The following is a 20,441-nucleotide window of genomic DNA, read 5'->3' as shown; positions in this document are numbered from 1 at the left end:
GACTGCTTGTTCTTTCGCTGTTTTCAAACGCTTTCTAAGTCATAATAATGTAATTGCTTTCCCGACATGAAGCCTGCCTAAGGCAAATTTGCCAACAAGTCCCATGCATCGGCGTAGCTCCGTTATAGAATACCGGGATAGCACCCAGCAGACCCGGTTTCGAGCCCCACTGTGTCATTGGTACTAGGTTTTTTTTTGTAGTTTTGCGCGATTCACTTACAGGCAGCGGCAGCAGCGGTGGCAGTAGCCGCAGCGGACAACTATGGCGGTGCGCGAGAACCGAGTTGTGATCTTATAACAGTTTTCGCTGTAAGAATTCAGCTGCGGGCAGTTGACCCATATAGCACAACTTTGCGAGTTTACCATGGGGGCAAAAAGCTTCCACTTCGTCAATGGATCCTCTATTTTCTTATTGCAATGCACAAATAAACGTACGCTTTAAGTCTACACGTGGTAGGGGAGCACTTGTGCCTAAGAAACAGACTACCCAAGCAATGTCTACAAGGACACTCCAGCTAACAGTCCGTTATGATGATCATGACGATGAGTTCATGATGATCCTTGTAATACTGGCACACTCCTACAAAGAAGAGGGATCGGCCAAAAACCGGGCAGCAGGATCTTTAAGTAAAAGGCTAATGAACAAGGATTCAGGCTATCAGATGTGATGTGAGACAGAGGTAGTGATGCGTCCAAAACAAATGATAAAAATTTATAAATACACACTAACATGGTAATTCTTTTGTTTCAATTATGTAGTCAAATACCACAGTGCAATCATCTCTGTGGCTACAACCTAATTTAATGCTGCCAAACACTGAAATTACTGCCACATTTATTTCTAATCCAAAGATTTGAAGTGCAGCGACAGTATGTCTACTGCTGATAAATATATCGGCGACAGAATAAAACCAAGTGATCTATTTTATCCATTTCTTCCCAAACCTGACGTAACGGTGACTTTTTCAGGCCAGCTTTATGTAATTATAATTTAGTGAAGGGATTTTACTGTGCAATCTGTTAAAAGTAACTTATAAGTGCCGTGTCTTGCACCACTCTCTATTCAAGCAGCATCTTAGATATGTGAAATCTCAAAATTTATTCAATGAAAAAAAGTGGATTTCATTAAGCAAACAAAGATTTCTAAACCTTATTGCTGCCGAGTAAGCCATACCAGGCAGATTGAGTTAAGGGGAACGCTATAAGATACTGTAGTAAGTGCATCCGCCATCTTATTGATATGTATATCACGACGACCTCGTACCATTAACAACTGAAGTTTTTGCAAGTTTGTCGGTATGAGTTGTCGAAACATATGCATAAGTGTTAAGTTGGCTCCCAAAGACAGTGCAGTACATACTGAAAAAGAATCTGTAATTACGACTGCGTCTGATTAGCCCGAAGGAAGTTTCCACAGTGCCAGTAAATTAGTCAATAATTTTGCTATGAATACTGGTGTATCATCTGGAAGCCTAGCCGAAAAGGACCAGTCAAAGAAACGCGAGAAGATGCCTACACCAGCCTCCGCATTTGATATGGATGCATCAGCCGCATTGGATGCAAACGCGCATGCGTCACAGCAACGCAGCGCAGCGCGCGCCTGCGAGTATATGGCAGACAGATGACGCCTGGCGTGGCATCGCCGGTTTGACGCGACGAAGCGAACGCCGGCGCACACGCGAGCCAGGTCACGTCGTAGTGCATTGGCGCCTTGATTGTGGCATGAAGACTTGTTCTTACATCACATGCATCTTGTGATTATGATGTTTGCATCAGTCACATACCTTTGTCATTCATTCGGGCGACGTATACCAATTTTAAATGCGAAGTATTTCTTAGTGAACTTTGGCGACATTGAGCGTGTCTATCTATCTATCTATCTATCTATCTATCTATCTATCTATCTATCTATCTATCTATCTATCTATCTATCTATCTATCTATCTATCTATCTATCCAGCCGCCTACGAATTTTAGTTCTTCTGGCCGTTTCAACAATGGTATCGACACCAAACTTGGTATGGCACAACATGACTGTAAGCCGAGCATAAATAACTAGTGATAACATAAAAATCATGTAATGCATGTCAGTTGTCATTATTTACATTTCATGGTCTTGCTGCTCTTGTGGTGGTTTCGCTAACATGCCATGTTGCAAACTGGGTATGGTATGACATGACCACATGGGGAACAAGGAACAGATCCTGATATGAAAATCATGACATACGTGTCATCTAACAACATGACTACATGCCACACTCACGATGCGCTCACGGCCGTTTTGCCTAGCTTCGCATATATCAAATTTGGTTTTATGGGATGTGAATGAATGACGAAGGTATGTGACTGGTGCAAACTTGATAATCATGAGGTGCGTGTCATGTGAAAACACGAATAAATGCCACACTCACGGCGCCAATACAATTCGACATGACCCGGTGCACGTGCGCGCCGGCATTCGTTTTGTCGCGTCACGGCGGAGCATCCATGCCGGGCGCCGATTTTGTGCTGCGTTGCGTTGACGCATGCGTGTTTGAGTGCGCTCGTCGTTTCTCCGCCACGAAAAGACGCATTCGCAGTGCTGTCTGGGTAACGTCATCGGCGTGAAATGCAGTATGTGGATGTTCGCGCCGGTTGTCGCTGTATAATGCCGACGGTAGCTGGTCACGCCGTGCGCCCAAGGCGCAAGACTATAGAGTGCTCACGTTTTGCTAGCGTTGCGCCGCTGCGCCCAGAGTGCGCGCGCGTCAGCGTCAAGTCAGATTATAATGGGCCCTTCATGAGGCGCTCGTGCTCATTTCGCTAGCTCCACATATACCAAATTTGGTGTTACGTGACTTCTGTAGATGATGAAGCTATATGACATGACACGCGTGTCATGTAAAAACAAAACATACCACGCACATAATGCGCTCGCGGCCGTGTCGCCAACTACAAATATTCCCAATTGGACATCACGGGACGTGAATAGACGACGAAGATAAATGACACCTAAAACATGATAATCATGATATCCGTGTCATGTAAAGCATAACTACATGCTACGCTCATAGCGTGCTCGTGACTGTTTCGCAAGCTCAACTTAAACCAAAATTGATATTAGGTGATGTAAATAGACGACGAAGGTAAAGAACACATCCAAACATGATCATCATGGCATGGAAGTCTTATACGGCATAATTTACCTTCGCCTCATAACTTTTTGCTGATTTCAATGTGACATATCAACCTTCCTCATTCCTGCTTCGCCTACCATAGATTCCACTCTAAGTGCGACCTGCCAACTTTTTGGCATATGTGAAGCTAGCGAAGCGGTCATGAGCATCTAATGAGTGAATCATGTAGTCATGTTGTTGCATGACACACGTGTCATAAATATCATGGTTGCACCAGTCACATACCTTCTTCATAAACTCACGTCCTGTAATAGCAAACTTGGTATACGTGAACATAGCGAAACGACCGTGAGTGCAACAAGAGCGTGGCATGCAGTCATGTTTTTTACATGACAGGTATCTCAATGTTAGCATGCTTTCACCAGTCACATTTCTTCGTCATCTATTCACGTTTCGCAATACCGAATTTGGTATATGCGAATCTAGCAAAACGGCAGCGATTTCGTCATTACTGTATTATGTAGTCATGTTGTAACATTATGCATGTAATGATTTTTTGTTAGGGTCTATCGTTTGCGTGATACATGCATCCTGGTCTAAAATACCAGTTTTGCAACATGCCATGCGAACAAAACCACCGTAAGAGCAGGAAGACTACAAAATGCAAATCAGGACATTCAAGGCATATGTTTTAATATTTTTATGCTAGTCATTTGTGCTCGTCATACAGTCATAATATGGCATGTCAAAGTCGGCATCGATATTATTATTGAAACGGCCAGAAGAGCTATAAGTCGTAGGCGGCTAAATAGATAGATAGATACACTTAATGTCGAAGAAGTTTGCTAAGAAATGCTTCGCATTTATTAAAGAGCTTGTTTGTGCGATGACAGTTGCTATTTATCGGCCTTGTGTTCACTCATCCTATTTTAAGTGACAACAAACTCACAACGAAACACGAGTTTTTTTAGAGGTGTGTTGAGATTACATCAAGTGCAACTGATTGAAGTTTTTTTGTACCGTCTGTACTTATTTAGGTTGGTGTTCATATCGTAGGGCTAGTTGCAACGTGGTCGCAAGTATCGGCGGCCCAGATTGACTGCATCCTTCATAAAATCAACAGACTGCGAAAGTGTGTTGACGCTTCCTGATCGTTTCTAACAGATATCACACGTGCTATAAAATTTTATCTTTACAAAATACTTGGCTGCCTTATGATCTATGCAAACAGCAAACAATTATGACTATTTCGTACTTTGGCTTGTTTCTCCTCTTAATTCCCGTTTGACATCTTTGACAGGTTTGACCAAAACATCAGCATTTTTTTGCGTTTTTGCCCTTTCTCGCACCCAAAACGATTTTCCGAATCGTGCTAAAATGCCAGAATATCCAGATACACTGAGGAATCGAGGCTCTGAAATAACGTGCACAGAAAAGAAGCCGAGCGATGCATTTACTCATCGCCCCCTCAACAAATGCCCGGTACGGCAAAAACAAAAAAAGCAAGCGCGTGCAAGCAATGGTATATAAATAAACTGATGAAAAATGACAGGATCGGTAACGATGCACTCGCAGATGTACATTTTCAGGATTGAAGCTCACGGCGATGCCCTTATGTGCTTGCCTTCTATCCTTGAGTGCTATCCTGTAGGATGGACATTGGAGGGCTGCCAGCGGGAAAGCTTACTGATGCACGGGCATGGCTCCTAAACAAAATAAGACAAAAATCGATAGCAGTGGGAGAATACAAGGTAACTGGCAGCGGATGGCGACGTGTGAAACGTGCTAGCGCTGAAAAAAAAAAGGGTAGCCCTCCGGGAATCTCACGGCAGCTGTCGGCAATGGCAAGATACGTTTCTCTGTCTTGCTTTTGATTTGCTATCGTTGTTGGTTTCTCACTGAGAGAGTGTGGAAGATGGGGCCGACAAGAAGACGTACCGCTTAGCGTACGCTCATATTTTTTTCCCGTCGTGTCCCACTAAGCGGGCGTCCATCGTGGTAGCGGACGCCTGTGTCTTTGGATTTGTCACGTATTTCCGACGTTCATGATTCTGAGCCCACTGCTTTCCCTAAGACCCATTTCTCGCTCATTGTATAGCACATGTAGCTATAGATGGCGATATTTGCTCTCAAAAGCTTACGAAATTGTGCTATGTATTCGCGTAAACATTCTGGCTCATTGCTTATCAACAATAGTGAATAAAGTTTTCTTTCTTTGCCTTGTAAAATATCATCGGAGCAAGATGGCGCACAGTAAGAGGACGCACTACTGTGTTGTTTCATTTTCTTTGCTCCGTTTTGTTTGCGCTGATTTTACACAACGTGCATTGTTTTGAACTCGCCCATCTCTCTAACTTACTGCAATTTCTTTCGCATTTTTTTGATGATTCCACCAGGCCCCGGAAACTGAGGGTGACTCTCGGTTCCAAGGACCATGCCCACTCTTAGCGGTTTCCGGACATCGTGAGATTTGGCTCAACGAGGTGAGGTTAATGTGTATGTTCGCAGTTATAGTAATTCACAAATTTATAAAAATGAAGAAACAGTATTGAACTATAAACAACCTTCGTTTTGTTTATCTCTCTTTTTTGTTTTTGTTTTACATTTGGGAATATAAATTAGGTAAAGCGCAGGAACTAGTTGACGTGTTTGTAGCGCTTGCTTTTTTTTCACCCTCGTCACTCACTCAGCAATATCGCAAGTTACATCCCACTCGGTCAATGCGCTGGGTTCGTGGGCCAATACGCATACAGGAAAGACTAGACTTAAGAGCTGGTGTGCACTCAATGGAAATTGCAGCCGCAGACGAAGATGGCTAAATCGGTGCATCACACTTTATTGACAGCTCTGCGGTGTGATAACCCGAGAATTCAGACTTCCGCGAAGGTTTCTCAGGTTTCCTAGCGACAATGCTAGAGTTCAAGTATCGTGGTTTATTATTTAAACAGGCAATACTTTTTTTGAAATAGGCGCATACGTAAACCCTACTGCAAGACTTCCAGCCGGCCTGGAAGCCTCACAGGGCTGACATGAGTTCAGTGTCGCTATATATAATTTTCACGATGAGAGCTTACCTTCTTGTCGGCAAAACACGTTCAATGAAAATCTTCGGAGCGCATGAAGTCAACTATAAAGATTCCTCATTTTTAAATTATCGCTTTTAGTTCAAATCACTATCATCATCATCATCATCATCATCATTGTTATCGTCAGTCTGACTACGTCCACTGCAGGACAAAGGCCTCTCCCATGTTCCGCCAGTCACTTCAGTCCTGTGCATGCTGCTGCCACTTTATACCCACAAACGTCTTAATCTCATCAGCCCACCTAACTTTCTGTCTCCCCCTAACTCACTTGCCTTCGCTGGGAATCCAGTCAGTTTCCCTAATGACCAGCGGTATACAGCCTACGCGCTACATGCCCGGCCTATGTCCATTTCTTGTCTTTAATTTCAACTATGACATCCTCGATCTCGGTTTGTTCCCTGGTTCACTCTGCTCTCTTCTTGTCTCTTAAGGTTACACCTATGATTTTTCTTTCCATCGCTCGCTGCATTATACTCAATTTAAGCTGCACCCTCTTTGTAAACATTCATGTTTCTGCTCCATAGCTAAGTGCTGGCAAGGTGCAGCTGTTATATACCTTCCTCTTGAGGAATAGTTGCAATCTACCCGTCAAGACTTAAGAGTGCTTGCCAAACGTGCTCCCTCCCATTGTTATTCTTCTATTTACTCCACTATCGTGGTTCGACTCCGCAGTTATTACCTGTCCTAAGTAGACATAATTTTTTACAACTTCGAGTGCACTATTACCTATAATGTAATATTGTGAAGTATTGATACGGTCCTTCCTGCCCAGAGAAATGCATGTAGCAGGTTTTAAACTCTTTGGGTATTTACTTGTAATATTTTTATTGAATTGCGCGTGATGGATTCAACGATTTAGAGGTCAGTTAACAGGGAATGTCTCTGAAGCGAACGCTTAGAAAAGCACCCTTTTCAGTGGCATCGCTCCTGCCCTCACAAAGACAGTTCACCTTGCCGAAACACTGTCGCCAGCTGCAATCTCTGTTCAACGGTTTTCATCGCTACACGCATCCAACGACTCCTGAACTACTGTTTTGAAGAGTATTGAAGTTATCTCAAAAAGTATCTGGGCTGTCAGAATAGGTGTGACAGAGTAACGAAAGATGTGGCCTGGTCATGATTGGTGATAGCTTTCGCAATAATATAATACTTTATTTTATGTGGGTGCTCGCCTTGTGCATACTTCAGTTTTAACATCAAGCTGCTTTTTCAGATTGACACTTTAACACGATGTACTTGTATGGTCCTGCCATTAGTGCAAAAAATGCTTACAAATGATTCAATTATTACTTCTGTCCATCGAATTTTGCTAGTGATGAGAGATTGGTCACCAGCACTTGGCTCACTTCACAATACATGAACAAGAATGAAAAAGTTGACTAAATTTAAGTATGTATGGTAGGGTAAAGAGAATTTGTCAGTTTTAGCATAATATCTTGAAAACGGCGGCAAGTATTCCCATAAACGTTATGGGGCTAAAAAAAAATGACAATGCGTATTATGTGACACCCTTTTTTATGCCTAGGTTGCGTATTCTTCCTCTGGCCTACTCCCAAGTTTTAAAGGGTGTTCACTCACTAAATATACCTTCTCGTTGCAACTACTAAACTTAACGTATTGATATTCGGTCGTGTTACTTTAGTGACACATAGGTTACATAAAAATGTATTTTTATGGTGGCTTTGTAAAAATTATTGTTACAGCATGCCCAAAACTGCAGAGGCTGCGTATTGTTGTTTACATTTATACGGCTTCACTTGAAATCATAATTTATTTAGTTCAAATTGTTTCTAACTCGTTGTAGCTCAGGTATAAAAAGTTTCCACAAAATATATTTATACTTTTTAAAAACTGTACATCGATGTTGAAAAAAATTATAAAAAGCGCCACCTGAGCAAGAAGTCACAGCCTTGCCGCAAAGGCCAAGCACTGAGCGTGTTAGCAACAAATTTGAAGATCATGTGCATTATGGCCAGCAGATCGAGCGTGCTCCGGGTTTCTAACGCACAAATGACACACGAAACGTCTTTTCACGTACAGATGAACGCGAATAAGCGTCTCACTTGTTACTTCGCTGTGTCTGAAAAAGCACGCTCTTTTCGCAAACGTTGACTGTGCAACGATTGCAGTTACCCTTGTGCGACCAGCAACTAAAACAGAATCGTTCCGGTTAAAGCTGAACGCCAGCCAAGACATACGATTCTCCCTACCCCGAGTTAAGGGTGCGCTATAGTGAGCGTGGACCTTCTGTACTTTGCGGGGCAAAGTGTGCGTGGGAGATGACAGCGCGGCCACCGCGTAATGGCGATGTTGCTTAGCACACTCACTGCACCATCTTGCCAGTAATACTGAAAACACGATAGTTTCCTCCTCCCCTGCCCCAACCCGAGATGCCCGTCAGCAGCGGTAAGTAGTAGATACGAATATCTCCCCGTTTGAACGTTCAAGAACGTGCTCCTTCTCTATTCAGTGGATAACGCCTCGCACTCGCGATTCAGAGGACTTTATGTTCGATACCGCGTGCCGGAGTTCTTTGTCGCAAATCCCATTGAGAGAGTCCATATATAGTTGCTATCGCGATAAAACGAAGTGTCACGTGTGCATACGGCTAGCTCCGACCGTCGCGGTGGTCTAGTGGCCTGGTGGCTAAGGTATTCGGCTGCTGACTTGAAGGTAGCGGGACCGAATTCTGGCTGAGACGGCATTTTCGATGGAAACAAAATTGCCGAGGCACGTGTGCTCAGATTCGGGTGCATGTTAAAGAACCCGAGCTGGTCTAAATTTCCGGAGCCCTCCACTACGCTGTCTATCATAATCATATGGTGGTTTTGGGATGTTAAACCACACGTATCAATCAATAGAGAGTTTAGTACTGCGTAATGGTGCTACGTACGCATCATGCAAGCGCCTTGCGTTACGTGGCGTCGTTTGCCACTAATCGACTTTTAGTACGCCGTAGTACCCGCGTACGTAAAGAGCGTGAAGCGTGTTGCGTCATCTGGTAGATCAAAATAGAAGTGCGTGTTGTTGACTGCCAATGTGAGCCAATCCAAGTGTTATAGCCAGATTGTGGCCATATTTTAAGCCACAGAGCCTGTCGGTGCTTGCCTTCGATGCCGTCGTTTTGCAAAACGAAGTCTCGCGCTGTCGCGAACTTGTTCGAGAGCGGCGCGATCAGCTCATACGTACTCATGCACGCATCTCATGCGTGCGTACGTAGCGGCTACGTACGTAACGTGATACGTGCGCGTTGCGGTCTGCGCATGCGCACTACGCAGAACGTGGCGTACTTACGTACGCAACGCCGCCACGTACGCAGCGTACGCAGTACTAAAACTCTCTAATACTTCTGGCTTTAAAGGGCGCACGCCGCACTTTGGCACGTCATTTAAGCCGCTTGTAGCGGCCGCTTCAGGTCGGGCTTTCACATTGATTCGTATGAGGGGTTTGAGTGATACGCGGGGTTTATCGTCCCAAAGTCACGCTATGGTTATGAGAGACGCCGTATTGGAGGGCTCCGGAAATGTTCATAACTTATTGATGACAAACGCCTCACGTATTGTTGGTGTGTATGCAAAGGTGGCAAATACGACGAAGAATGACGTCTGAAGAGACGGTGTCCCGGCATTAAGTCGCATGACACTATTGCCAATTGACATCGTCGATTGTTCAAGAGTGGTTCGTTCCCGACGCAGCCGAATACTGCATGAGTTGCACAAAGCTTGAGTATGGTGGTGCGTGCCTTTCTTTAGAACGTTTTGCCGCATCGAACGAGTGGAGTATTGCTATAGGTAGAATTATAAACTCCATGTGCGACATGTGCGTTTTTTTTGCAGTGCTTTATCAGACGTCGTCAGGTAGGGGCGCCGATGAAGGGGCTCTCGCTGACGGATGGATAGATGGATAAAAGTATCCGGCTGTGCCCTTTAGATCGGGCGGCGGTTCAGACCACCTAACCATAAAGTCAGGTACTATGCCTATGTGTCGAAGCATTCGATTTCACTCGCGCCTTGACTAGGCTAGAGCTACTGTACATGCTCCCTACGGGAGCAGAGTTGCGCATAGGTCCACCATTAGGTTCAACGGCTGTGCAGTGAAGCCACTCGTCGTGCGCGCTGGAAAAAAATACGGCACAATGTTACGGTGCAGGTGGCGTGCCGCAGACTTATTCGCGCGCGCTGAGCAAGATTGCACTGTTGCAAGGAGGTGGTTTATTGCTATAGGTAGCGAAAATGCTTTAGGCCTGAGCGATTACATTTGGTGCATGTTAAGAAACCACAGTTGGTAATGAATAAGTTAATCTGCTGACTGTTGAATCGCTGCTTGATATCGCGTGGTCGAAAACATTTTCGAGGCGCTCTTCAATAAACGTTTGTTCCGAGAGAAAATTAGATCTTTCAATGCTAACGGTTGTCTTTAGGGTAGTTGTATGTGAGTGTACATCTGCAATGCTGCCTAAAGCTTCGAGGGTGTAGTCGGTCTGACGAATTGTAAAGCACGAAGTTTGTTATCCTGAAAGGACTTTTTGTTATATATTCATCATGCAAACACGTTAATAGATGAGTTCAATGGCGTCGCGAAGAAGGCCCAGTAACGGCTAAGGTTCCTTTCTGTATAAAGCGATGCTTATGAAATCAGAAACGACATCGCCGTTTCCGAGACTTCATCAGAATTACAAACCAACAAAATGTTAACTGACGTAATTTGCTACTCTCAAGTTATATAGGTATGGCTGCTTCATCATTTAGGAAACGAATGAAACAAATGACCAGCCAACCATTATAATATTATAACGAAAATGCACAAATGTATTTCATTTTCTTCAAGCCACAAACCTTGTCAATGAGCAGGCACATAAACAAGATAAAAACCACAACAACAACAAAGTTTTCTGCTTGTGTCATCTTGCACGATGAGGCCGCAGGCGCGGTTCAGCTATAAAAGCGAAATTTTATTATTTCTATATGAGCTTGCGCACCAGCTTAATCATCACTGCTAATTTCACGTTCCATGTGATAGTAGGCAACCGAACATTGACTTGCTGGTGACAACGGTAGTGGTGATGACACCGCGAGAAATCGGTATGTGTGTTATGGCATTTCATCACTTCATTGCTTCTTTATAGATGCCGCGTTGATGGCGCCCACGAACGACGCGAATGTCCCTGCATGGCGAAACAGGAACAGCAGTAAATAAGCAGGAGGGATCGGGACTTTAATGCAGAAATATACTGCCTATCTCGAGGGCAAAAAATTGGCAGATCCCACGTACAGTGAGAATTTATGATATGCGAAGCATGAATGAGGAAGGTTGATATGTCACTTTAAAATCACCACAACGTTACTAGGTGGAGGTAAATTATGCCGTACATAACTTCCGTGTCACGTTTATTCTGTTGGAATGTGTCGTTTACCTTCGTGATATATTCACGTCACGTGATGCCACATTTAGTACAAGTGGAGCTAGTGAAATGGCTGCGAGAACACCGTGAACGTGGTATGTGTTCAAGTTTTTACATTACACGCGTGTCATGATTATCATGTTTGCACCAGTCAAATGCGTTCGTCATTCACTGACGTCACGTACCACCAAATTTGGTATTTGTGGAGCTAGCGAAACGACCACGAGTGCACCATGAAGGGCCCAATATACTCCAACGTAATGTTGAAGCGCGTGCACGCTGGTCGCAGCGACGGTACGTTAGCAAAATACGAGCACTCTATAGTCCGACGCTAAGCGCGACCGACGCAACCAGCGCCCGTTAGCGCGGCCCCATGGCAACCGGCGACAAAATCGACATGCCGCATTTCGCGCCGATGCGTTTCACTATGTCTGCCCCTTTTGTGAGGGTGGGATACCGGATGCGCTAAAAAGCGCTTGCGTCAAAGCAACGCAGCGCGGAACGTGTCTGCGAGCGGTGCCTGGCGTGGCAACGCCGGCATGACTAGACAAAACGGACGCCCCCACGCACGCGCGCCGGGTCAAGTTGAAGTGTATTGGCGCCTTGACTGTGTAATGTAATCATGTTCTCGCATGACACGCATCATGCTTCCACCAGTCGCATACCTTCGTCATCCATTGACGTCACGTTATACCGAATTTGGTGTATGTAAAGCTAGCGAAATGGCCGCCAGCGCATCATGAGAGTGGCATGTAGTCACGTTGCTACATGACACGCATGTCGTCATAATCATGTTTGGATGTGCCACTTACCTATGTCGTCCGTTTTCGTCACGCAATACTTAATTTGGTACATGTGAAGGTAGCGAAACGGCCGCGAGCGCATCATGAGCGTGGCGTGTAGTCATGTTGTTACATGACATGCATCTCATGATTATCATGTTCGCACCAGTCTCATACCTCCGTCATCTATTCACGTACCGTAATACAAAATTTGGTATATGTGACACTTACGAAATAGCGAAGAGCGCACCATGAGCGTAGCATGTAGTCATGTTGTTGCATGACATGCATGCATGATTATTAGATTAGGGTCTATCGCTTGTGTTCGACATGCAATCACGTCATTCCATACCAATTTCACAACATGTCATGTGAACAAAACCACCACAAGAACGGCAAGACAATGAATTGTGAATCATGAGATTCGTGACATACATATCATGATTTTTATGTTATGACTAATTAAATATCCTCGTCATACAGTCATGGTATACCATACCAAGTTTATTATCGATATTATTATCCAAACGGTCAGGAGACCTTAAAGTTGTATACGGCTAGATAGATAGATAGATAGATAGATAGATAGATAGATAGATAGATAGATAGATAGATAGATAGATAGATAGATAGATAGATAGATACACTTAAGGTCGCCGAAGTTCGCTAAGAAATGCTCCGAATTTAAAAAGCGTTTTCGCGGCTGCTCCTAGCCAGCGCCAACCATCCAGGAAAGTAAGTCAAGTGTTTCTTTGTTACCTTGAAAACATGTCTGATGATGAATGTGAAGAGAAAGCAAAACAAAGAAGATTAATTGAGCAGTGCGAGAAAGTGCGTAGCGGTGAACAGGATGGCGAGGTTGAATAATTATGAGGGCCGAGTTTAAAAAGAAGCCTTTAAAGGGCCATTCACCAGGTTTGACAATTTAAAACTGACAAGCGCAATGCATAGACGAGGCGTTCATGATCACGTCTGCCGAAATTCGCAACACTACGCACCGCGGAAATGGGGGAAATTTCAAGATGAAAGCTGCTCCCCCTCCTCTCTGGCGGCGCACGCGTAGAGAATGAGGGCATGACGTGGGCGTAGGAATGACCCTACGTACACGGCATTGCGGTGACGTTGGTCCTCTACGTAGACAACTCTGCTCTGACCTTTGTCAGCAGTATACCACGTGACACGACAAAAATCATTTAACACAATATGCGTAGTGTAGTATTTGTTGCCTAAAGAGATGAATAAAACTTGAAATAAATAATGAGACGCCATAAAAAATTGTGCGCGTTTTTCTTACATTTTTCTCGGGAAATTCTACGAGATACGGAGCTAATGTGACAGCGCTCCGCATGCGTTCGGGTCCCCGCACTCAGCGCATCGAGCAGACGACCGCCGTGGAACGCTCCTACGCGTTCGCGCACTCATTGTACTCATCTACTCTACCGCGTCTAAGCCAGCGTTTTCAAACAATCCCGCAGAAACAGGCAGAAGACTAAAAAAAAATTGCCCGCAGCTTCCCTCGGGGGAACACTGAGGAGGATGCGGACCATATAATTGGTTAACGGGGTGTTAAAGTGCGACTTACTTGGGTCGATGGCTAAATTGGTTAACGTGGTTGTGAAATGGGGTGTTAAATTGCGACTTACTTGGGTCGATGGCTAAATTGGTTAACGTGGTTGTAGGAGGGGGTGTTAAATGAGTGAACACGTACACACGTATGCGAAAGGGCGGCGCTGGTCGAAGGGACGTTGATCATTGTGTTTGTGGATTCGTTGGAATTCATTTCACCGCGACCTTGGACGTCGACGCGCCGTACAAACCAACCGACGAGCGGCAACTGAGCGAGCGAGCGCCGACCTTGAGAATATATACAGCACGACGGCGCATGCATTGTCAGCTGTTGAATGTTCTCGAAGCGCGACGCCACATGCGCGTCTATGGAGAATCAGGAGAATTGTAGATGTCGAACGCGGTGTGTAGAGGAGGAAGGGTGCACAGATGGTGGAGGAGTGAAGCGCGCGCGGTGTGTAGAGGAGTAAGGGATGCACAGATGGTGGAAGAGTGGGCGACGGCGCGACGGCGCATGCGCGCGCGTCAGCTGTCGAATGTTCGAGAAGCGGTGCGGACGGCGCACTACAAGGCGCGAGTATAAGATGCTCCGCATCTAAAATGACGCTGGTGAGCAAAGCAACGCCGCTCGCGTGCAAGGGGATTGGGCTTGTTCGGGCACGTCATGCGCACGTCACCTCTTGGTCGGATGCCGGAGATAGTGGGGAAGAGATTTGGCTTGCGAAAGCTACGCGGAGAAGCGGCAAGGGTTTCGAGATCACCTCCTCTCACCCTCGTTTTGCGCCACTTCAAAAAACCTGTTTTCTCCGCTCCTAATGAACCGATTCAAAAAATTTTTGTGGCAAAACATTCCTCATCGGACACCCAACAACTTCCACTGTCCAACTAAAATTCGGTATGGGGCCTGGTGAGTGGCCCTTTAAGTGAAGACCCGTGGCAACGCATGAGAGGTCTTTTTTTGTTGCCTGCCTTCAATGAGCTTTATGGTGGCTGCTGCACAGTGAAGACTGCTGGTAAAAATAACATTTTGTTGCAAGTCAGCAGGCATGTCTGGTCGCTGGCTAACCTTGGTGTATCTGCACACGCAGTCATGGCAACGTGCACAGTGAGGCATTTGTAAAGGGTCTTCACAAAAGATGCTTAGACGTTTTTGAAGCTTTGTCGGCATAACAATAATTTTTCTTAGTATGCGGGTGCTGCTGGCAGTACATCGAGGGATAAAGTGTTAAAGGCTGTATTACTTTAAGATTCCAGTCCAGTTGATGAACTCGCGTCTTTTTGTAGCGGCTCCATACTGAAAGTACCCTAAGTGGTAATAATAAAATAATATTGTCACGTTACTCTCGACAAACTTGATAAAAAATGGGCTCGTTTAGTCGACTACTCAAGCAGCGGCTCAGAGAGATCGTCTTTTTCTTCTTTCACTCTTCGATCTCACCCAAACAAACCATGTGGCAATAGTCCCCCCCTTTGAATGCATCGACTCAATTCTCGTAAATAAAAAAAAAATGAAGGTATACACACGCAGATATAGAGAACCAAAAGAGGGAGAGTGCCACTACTCGCAGCGCAAATGAGAAAGTTTCGCCAACGCTTCCGCCAAGCGCAAAAAGAAAGGGCATAAAAACACAGGAGAACACAAACAGCAGCAGCAACGCAATGTCACGGCATGTCGTAGCACGTGAAAACACAAGGGCTACTGTGTGAAGTAGGGCTTCAGCCGAACGACATGCACGGTTTCGGGCCGAAGCTGTCGACGAGAAGACGCTGCGCCGTCCGGAAATACCTCGTAGGTAAGATCTGTGATTCGTCTAAGAACCTTTTACGGTCCAAAATAACGGCTTAGGAGTTTTTCGGATAAGCCTGGTTGCCGGACAGGGATCCACACCCACACTCGGTCCTCAGGGTGGTAGGTGACATTTCGATGGCGGAGGTTGTAACGTCGTGCGTCTGCATCTTGTTGGTGACTGGTGTTTATGCGAGCTAGCTGACGAGCTTCCTCGGCGTATTGAGTGTATTGCTCAGCATCTTGAGCAAGTTCATTGCTTTGGTCGCACGGAAGCATAGCATCGAGCATGGTTCGCAGGTTGCGTCCGTAAACAAGTCGGAAAGGCGGAAATCGCGTTGTTTCTTGCGTTGCCGTATTATAAGCAAACGTGATGTATGGAAGAATCTCGTCCCAGGTTTTATGTTGTACGTCCACGTACATTGACAGCATGTCCGCTATGGTCTTGTTAAGCCTCTCTGCCAGTCCATTGGATTGCGGATGATAAGCCGTTGTTTTTCGATGACTTGTGCAGCTCAGTTTAAAAATGTCCTCCATCATTCGTGCTGTAAACGACGTCCCTCTGTCCGTAATCACGCATGACGGGGCACCATGCCGTAGGACGATTTGGTGCACGAAGAACTGCGCGACTCCAGAGGCCGTGCCACGGGGTAACGCTTTTGTTTCAGCATAACGCGTAAGATAATCTGTCGCAACTATTATCCATTTGTTCCCAGAGGACGACAAAGGGAAGGGCCCGAGAAGGTCCATTCCCACGAGGTCAAACGGTGTCCGAGGTGATGCGATCGGCTGGAGTAGGCCCGCGGGTCTCACAGGCGGAGTCTTGCGGCGCTGGCACTCACAGCAGCCTTTCACATATTGATGTACACTAGTTGATAGTCGCGGCCAGTAATACTGTTGGCGCACTCGGGCGAGAGTTCGCGAATAGCCCAAATGTCCTGACGTGGGCTCGTCGTGGCACGCCAGGAGAATTTCATCACGCATGTCGGTAGGAACAACGAGTAGGAAGGCTTTGTCGCTGCCACGGGCGTTTTTCTTGTAAAGAATGCCTCTTCTTAGACAAAAAGAGGACAGTTCGCGAGCAATGTGTTGAGGGACCTGAGAGTTGAGGCCTTCCAGGGAATCAATGACTGGGCGTAATTCATCGTCTGCCCGCTGCTTTGACATAAATTCGGAGTCACTAACTGCTCCGAGAAAGGCATCTTCATCTTTGGAGCCCCTGACAGCGTTCCCCACAGGTGCTCGAGAAAGCGCGTCGGCGTCTTCGTGTTTGCGCCCTGACCTGTACACAATCGTAATATCCAACTCCTGCAAACGCAAACTCCACCGTGCGAGACGGCCGGATGGATCTCTGAGATTTGCCAGCCAGCAGAGCGAGTGGTGGTCAGTCACCACTTTGAAGGGACGACCGTAGAGGTAAGGCTGAAATTTGGTCGTCGCCCACACGACTGCGAGGCATTCTTTTTCTGACGTAGAATAGTTGGTCTCAGCTCGAGAAAGAGTGCGACTGGCGTAAGCTATCACATGCTCAACGCCGCCGTGTCGTTGTACAAGGACAGCGCCAAGTCCGACGTTGCTGGCATCTGTATGAATTTCTGTAGCAGCGTATGAATTTCTGTAGCAGCGTATGGCATCTGTATGAATTTCTGTAGCAGGGCTTGTGTTCCGGCTGCTGGACGGGGTCTTGGGCATCGGGTGGATTGCGAGACGTTGTACCCCGCACCTCCACCAGTCTTGTCACGTTACTCTCGACAAACTTGATAAAAAATGGGCTCGTTTAGTCGACTACTCAAGCAGCGGCTCAGAGAGATCGTCTTTTTCTTCTTTCACTCTTCGATCTCACCCAAGCAAACCAAGTGGCAATATATAAATGCACACATGTCCAAAAATTTCAACGCACATTCCAGGTTTGCCATCTAAGACTCTCTGAGTGTTTTCCTCTATTTTTTTCTGCTTCCTCGAATGCAGCGTGCAAAAGCAGCGGTTTTCACTAACGAATAACATATTGTGTCACCAACTATAGCTTATGCACCTCTGGAAAAAATACATATACCTAAAAGATCAATTAACGCCGGCTCAAACAACAAGTTCTAGAGATATGGACTGGTACCGGCTAATGAGGGAAAAGATTAAGCGGCAATTTCGTAGGCTGCGTTAGCTGTGCGATTAGATGAAACCGAAGATTTTTCCTCTACGGTCGAAAAATTCAAAACCACATCGGGAAGTTTAAAGAAATATGTGTAGTGTCTTCGACTCGTTGTTTATTTATTCCACTGGAAAACTATAAAGAACACTGATGTATGAATAAAGTTTGCTGCAATTATTAAGCTTGCGTAAAGAGCTCTTTCGTCTTTTTACTTTAGCAAAAACACAGATGCAAAAAACCGCGCGAAAGAAAAAAAATAGAATAGCTAGCATGATGTCTCCCATAGAGTGCCTTCTGCAAGATTTCTAACAAATATCACAAGGGGCGTTGATGGCTGCCTTTTTCTAAAAATATATTGGCACGACTCCAGACATTTCATTTTTTTTGTTATCAAACGTGACCTTTTGTATTGACAAACTTCCACTGCAATAGCTACTGAAAAAAAAGCTCTAGATAAAATCAACGCTGAACAAAGCATTGAATTGCCGCCTAGGGAAACAATTAACGCAAAGAGAGCGACATCGGCGCTGTGTAAGCCGGTGCCTCTCAATACGCCCATCCGACTGCACACACGGTCACAGAGACGAGGTATTAAGTCCATGGTCTAAAATTTCCCTCCAGCATCGCAGACACGCCAAACGCAAATTTGGCTCAGGAGAAGTACACCTTAAATAGTGTAGTGCCTTCATATCTGAATATCTAAGTTGAGAAGCTCCTTAAGGCATGAGTGTGTACATTTTCTGATGTTTACGTAGCCACCGGTGGCACATACCCTCTCTAAAGCATGAGGCGCCACAGGAGATGTGAGACGGGAGATGGCGGTGCTTGGAGTGTTCACTAGACGGACGCGCTGACGGACGCATGGACGAACGGATGGACGGATGGATGGACGCGCGCAGCGGGTATATGCCACAGGGGATACGAGATGTAAGATGGTGGTACTTGGAGTGTTCCCTAGATGGATGCACGGACCGCGGACAGACAGACTAAAAGACAGATGGACAAGCGGACGGACGCGCGGACGTACGGACGGATGAACGCACGAACGGACGGACAGACGGATGAATGGGCTCACGAATGGGCTCACGAATGGGTACACGGACAGACGGACGGAAGCATGGATGGAGGCACGGATGGTCACGCGAACAAACGGAAGCACGGACGGGCTGACGAACGCTTCGCCCCACTATTCCATCATTCACTCTGTAGAGATGCTGTGATATTTTTAGCTTTAGTTTAGTTTTAAGCCATGCCAGTAGATTCACGAACGAAGGAAGTACATCACTCGCACTCACAAGCTCATCAGCCCTCGGAACCTTTGTTCGAGAAGGTCGTGAGACGGTTCACACATATGGTATTCGTAATAATTTGTTATTTTTCACAGCCTTCTTTCTTCTATATTTTAGCTATAATTTAACCTTTCCAATTTTCATGTGGAGGGTAGTGAAATAAGCTTTGGTGGATTAAGCTGTGTGACTTACTTCATGGCTTTTAATTATAACATATGCCCAAAGTGAAGACGTCACCTGTTTTCCCGACGCAAACACCCAAGTTGGCGGGGTTAGGACACTATTCCCGATCTTTAAACTGACTCACAATAATCAATCGAGCATAATGTCTTAATATCAATTTTTTATTAATCTGTAAACTTCTATGAAGACGGGCCACTATTGTGGGGTATTGCAGAAAAAACATTGGCCGTATAGCATTTTCCCACCGTGCCGAAGTCGGGTTGTACCTCTTCATAATTTACTCTGTGTTTAAATGTGATTTCCGGCTCCACAGTGCTATACCTTAGGTGCTAAACTGTCAGGCTATGCGCAATTACCTTGTTGTCATCTTGTGTGAGTAGTTTCAATAAATGTCACGGTCCTCAACGTGACATATTTACGTCAACCTTGCATGAACTATATTACTGGGGTCCTCCATTTTAACAGCCCTTTTATGTTATGAATTTAAAGAACAGCTTTAAGTAATCTATATGTATACAGCCAGCTGAAGCAAAACTGGGTCACTACCGCGAAAACTGAATCGCTCATACAAAGACTAAGTTCTAATTAAAATTTTGCTTTATATTATGGATTTCAGTTCAGAAGTTGATATGAAGTGAAAGAGCAGTAATGATTCTATGATATAAAGTAATTACAGCATATGGGGGCACTGTCAAAATATTACACAATTACTGTGCGCCAAACTTTGCTGGAGTTGTTTTCTTTTCACAGGAGCTCGATTCGTTAGTTCGCGCCGCTTTTTCTCGAAATCATGAATGGAAAGCAGCAATGATGTCTGCTACTTGCACCTATGAGTGATAGTTTTCGAGCAGTGCCGTAGCATAGCCGACAAAACCATAAACGAGAGTTTGGCGAAAATGTCGTGGGCAGCGTAAATGAACGAGGACAAAAGGCGCAAAAAACTTTTGCGAAGTGCTGTGGTAAAGAGAGAGAAAAAGAGAAATAAATTTGGAAGCGGAAAGTCAGAAAAGACAGTGCGGTAATCATGGGTTGTAAAACAAATAAAAGGCCAAAACTAGAAGCCAATATAAGTGTTTCGGCATGTGC

The sequence above is a fragment of the Rhipicephalus microplus genome, chromosome 1 (assembly GCF_043290135.1).
Source record: "Rhipicephalus microplus isolate Deutch F79 chromosome 1, USDA_Rmic, whole genome shotgun sequence".
Taxonomy (NCBI): Eukaryota; Metazoa; Arthropoda; class Arachnida; order Ixodida; family Ixodidae; genus Rhipicephalus; species Rhipicephalus microplus.
This window is presented reverse-complemented; position numbering follows the sequence as displayed.